The 4721-nt window shown below is 38.0% G+C and overlaps 1 non-coding gene across 1 annotated transcript; it reads right to left on the bottom strand.

Moving 5' to 3' along the window:
* Positions 1–3856: 3856 nt before the first annotated feature.
* Positions 3857–3963, bottom strand: LOC131232088 (small nucleolar RNA R71). The gene has a single exon (XR_009164691.1). It is a non-coding gene; the product is annotated as a small nucleolar RNA R71 (small nucleolar RNA).
* Positions 3964–4721: the final 758 nt, after the last annotated feature.

The raw sequence follows: 4721 nt of genomic DNA on the forward strand, positions 1-4721 counted from the left end.
GATAGGAAATATAAATCACACATCCACAACACAAAAAATTATAATGGTTCGCCTGTGTGTTCACCAACTGTTAAACAACAGCCACACAGAATGCTACTCTACTCCTAATATCCTCACACGGGGGATCTTAGCGTTCACTATCAAATAGGTTTTCACAGGTTCACCTAAAACCTTCACAATTGTGTCTTTTTCAAAGGGCTTACACAATTCAAAAACCCTCACTTCTGAGTTTTCTGGCTCTCCTCAGATAACCAACAACTTTGAGATTTTTTTGGCTTAACCTCAAACAAAACCAAACAATGTAAATTACACAAATTGTAAAATACCTGATTTTCTCCTTCGTTGTAGCAACCCAGAAGAACCAAGTCAGAGTAGAGATTTGAATGTCAAAGTTCAATGTCCAATACTCACTTTATAATGGTTATAGGTTCTAATAGATTTTAAATTAAAACAGAAGGGCTAGCTCTAATTGATTTTGATTCCAGAAAAAGGAAAACAACAATTCCTCTTTTTCAGATTAGATTGGAATGCAAGAAACAAAATCAATTAAGAAAGCTAAAGAAAGAGAATATTAAATATGCACACTTAGCTTATATGGAGTACCGACTTATCTTTCAGAAGACCGAATTAATTTAGCTTAAAGTTCATATTTTATTCTGAGATTCGTGCTCTATTTATAGGTGAGCAAATCACACCTTCGACTGGTCAAGGACCTCTAAGACTAATTGTAGAACCAACAGATATTTGAAAAATTCGGGCGCGATAAGATTTGGCAGTTTTATGACTGGTCGTAGGTGGTCTACGACTGGTCATGGGTCTCCTACGACTGGTCGTAAGTTCTTACGACTAGTCGAAGCAGGTCGATTTTCAGCGCTGTACATTGAGTCGTAGGTCTACGACTGGTCGAAGATGCAGTCAACACTGTTCCTACGACTAGTCGAACAGTTCCCAGGACTAGTCGAAGCCTAACAGAAATTTTTTTATTTTTGTAACAAACTTACGACTGATCCAGGAATTTCTTAGACAGGTTGAAGCAGTGCTAGGACTCATCGAACAAAGTCCAAGACTAGTCTTAGAACAGACCAAGCTCACTTATAGAAAACATATGAATTATGTATCCAAAATGACCTACTCTAAAGGTCAACCTAAGGTCAGTCATACCTCAGGAGTGAAGTAAAGACATTGAACATAGGAGACATGTGACCTTTGAAGTCTTAATGGAGCTCAAACTTGAAAGCCTCTTGAAATCTTGAGGTAGAACTTGAATGCATCTTGAGATCTTGATAACAAACTCACTTTCTCAAGTCTTGACTTGTGAACAGTGCTTGTCACCCTAAGTTGATCTTGAGTAGAGTATTGTTCTTTATAGATGCAAGCTTCATAACGGTGTCTTTGGCACCACAAATTAGACAATATAAAGGGATATAAACTATGACACTTACACTAATATCCTCACACAGGAGATATCAGCGTTCACTATGAAAATAGGTTTCACAGGTTCACCTAAAACCTTCACAATTATGTCTTTCAATGGGCTTACACAATTCAAAAACTCCACTTTCTGACTTTTCTGTCTCTCCTCAGATAACTAACACAATGAGATTTTTCTGGCTCAATCTCAAAAGAAACCAATACAATAAAAGATTTACACAAATGTAAAATACCTGAATTTCTCCTTTTGTAGCAGCCCGGAAGAACTAATCGGAGTAGAAGTTCGAATGTGAAAGTTCAATGTCCAATACTCACTTTGAAATAGTTCTAAGTTCTAATTAATTTTAAATTAAATCCAATTAGGGCTAGCTCTATTTGATTTTGATTCCAAGAAGTGGAATATCCCAATTCCTCTTTCAAATTAGATTGGAATGCAGAAACAAAATCAAATAAGAAAAAGCTAACAAAAGAGAATATTAAATATGCACAATTAGCTTAAGAATGAACACAGACTTATCTCAGAGTGATGCCTTAATTTTACTTGAGTTAAGTTCTAAAACTCTGAAATTCGTGTTCTATTTATAGTTGCAGAAATCGTATCTATGACTGGTCTTAAGGACACTACGACTAGTCGTAGACCAAACAGATTTTTGAAATTTTAAGTACGATCGGATAAAACCGTTTCACGACTGGTCGTAGGGTGTCCATGACCGATCATGAGCCCTCCACGACTGGTCGTGAGCATCCTACGACAGGTCGTGAGGCATCTGATTTGATCGCTATAGTTTGAGTCGAAGGTACACGACTGGTCCTAGAACGAGTCAACACTATTCCTACGACCGGTCGAGCAGTCTCCAGGATTGGTCGTAGCTCAACCAAAAAATTCTAAAAAATTGCAACAACTTAGGACTGGTTTAGGAATTTCTTGGACTGGTCGAGCCAGAGCTAGGACTAGTCGAACAGAGTTCAGAACTAATCTTAGAATAGAACAAACATCTATAAAATGATTCAATTTGAATTATGTATACAAAATGACCTACCCTAAGGTTAATCTAAGGTCAATCATACCTTGAAAGTGAGGTATGAACATTGAGACTTCATTTCTTCAGATGATAGTTGACCTTTGAAGATTGTGAAGCTTGAAATCTTTCTACTTGATGTAACCTTGAGCTTGAGATCTTCTAGAGCTTGAATTACACTTCATCTTGCGTTGTATACTAACTTGAGTATTTGAATAAGATCACTTCTTTCGTTGTATCTTGTACTTGCATTTCTTGAAATGGTTTGAAGTAGTTCTTCGTTCTTGACTTGAAGTAAAGTGTTTAGAGAGGTAATATAATGTCTTGAACATATATACCTATGAGCTACAAGAGACAGAATGAGGTTTTGGCACCACAAAATTTGACAACCAAAGGAGCAGGAAACCACAGTAATTACAGGGGCCCTGGCCTCGCACGTTAAGGGGTCATGCCTCGCAAAAAGGATAGGGGTATTGATATTGACGAGGCGTACCAGTTTCCTCAACTTACTGGATGAACGAACTTAATTTAAAAACTTGGTTAACATGTTCATGATCGCATTGCATTAGTTAGTTTGGTGACTCGACAATTGAGGTCATAATGAGGGAGTGTTGGTCATGCGCGATCATTAGACGAAGTCACTTGAGGGAGTGTTGTTATGAGGTCATGCATCATACCATAATTCATGCATATGCATTAACAAGATTAGTTAGAAATGTGTGAATATATGCTTTTCATTAAATTCATCAAAGAATTGATATTTGATATAACTTATGGCTAATGACACCCACTGAGTTGATCACTCACTCCCATTCTAGGATTGTATTTTACAACATCAACCAGACACTTCATTAGATGCAGGTGATGAAGAGCTCGACGAGCCGAGTGGGGTGAGTATAAACGAGGAAGAGGAGCTTTCCTACTTCCAGCTTATGGGCAGGTCAGCGTAGACTGAGCGGGCTGACAATGGGCTGTTGAGCAGGCGATTTAGTGCACTATTCTTTTGTACATTTCATATATGTATTTTGTCGAGTGACGCCTTGTGTGACCCGTTGATATTTTTTGTAGATTCGTATACCTTAGCAGCTGTCATTTCAGTAGATTAGTTGTAGTTGTGGTTTATATTCCATTCGATTCCATTTTTGCTCATTTAAATTGGATTATATGCATATCACTAAAATTATGTTATAAGTGACACCCGGGAACTTGGAGGTCGAGTGTTTGCATGACCCCCAAATTTCAGGGCGTTACAGGTATATGCGAATCACTAAAATTAGGTTATAAGTGACACCCGAGAACTTGGAGGTTGAGTGTTTGCACAACTCCCAAATTTCATGGCGTTACACACATGGAATGATATGATGAAGGAGTTCATAAAAAAATTCTTTCCATACTATAAGACGAACACCATCAGGAAGTCGATCATGAACTTCGCCCAAAAGGAAGATGAAATATTCTTCCAATGTTTGGAGCGGTTCAAGGATCTTGTCAGTTCATGCCCACAACATGATTTTGAAATGTGGCGCATAACAACTTTTTTCTAAGATGGACTGATATCTTCTATGCGCCAATTCGTTGAGATGATGTGCAATGAGGAGTTCATGAACAAAAATGTCGATGAGGTGTGGGATTAGTTTAACAAACTCACTGAGACCACACAATCATGAGACATCTCCCTAAAACTTAGCACCATATCTAAGCCTACTTAAGCAAGGGAGAGGGGTGGGATATATTTGCTGAAAGAGGATGATGATATAAATGTTAAAGTGACCAGTCTCACAAGGAAAGTCAAGGCTATGGAACTTAAGAAGGATAAGGCTAAGGAAGTTGTTTGCAGTATTTGTGCTTGTAACATACATACAACTGAAAATTGCCCAATGATACCTGCTTTTCAAGAGGCACTGAATGAGCAATCGAATGCCGTGAAAAACTACCAAAGACCTTTTAATGGACCCATCTCTAATACATACAATCCTAGTTGGAGAAATCATCCGAATTTTAGTTGGAGGAATGGATAAACTGCTACTCCTCAAGGAATCCCTAACCAATTCTTGAATCAAGGGAAACTTCAAGAGGATCCGGTCTGGAAACATATTCAAAACCAAGAGCTTATCAATCAGAGTATATTGCAAACCCTTCAAGACCTTTCAAAGGCCACACAAGGGCGTGAGACAAAAAATTCAATTAGGGAAAAAGGGATTCTTCCAGCCCAACCTTTCCCTAATAATAAACCGCAATATGAAATAAGTGATTCAAGCTCTTCAAATCAAA

Source organism: Magnolia sinica, chromosome 17, assembly GCF_029962835.1.
Source record: "Magnolia sinica isolate HGM2019 chromosome 17, MsV1, whole genome shotgun sequence".
NCBI lineage: Eukaryota > Viridiplantae > Streptophyta > Magnoliopsida > Magnoliales > Magnoliaceae > Magnolia > Magnolia sinica.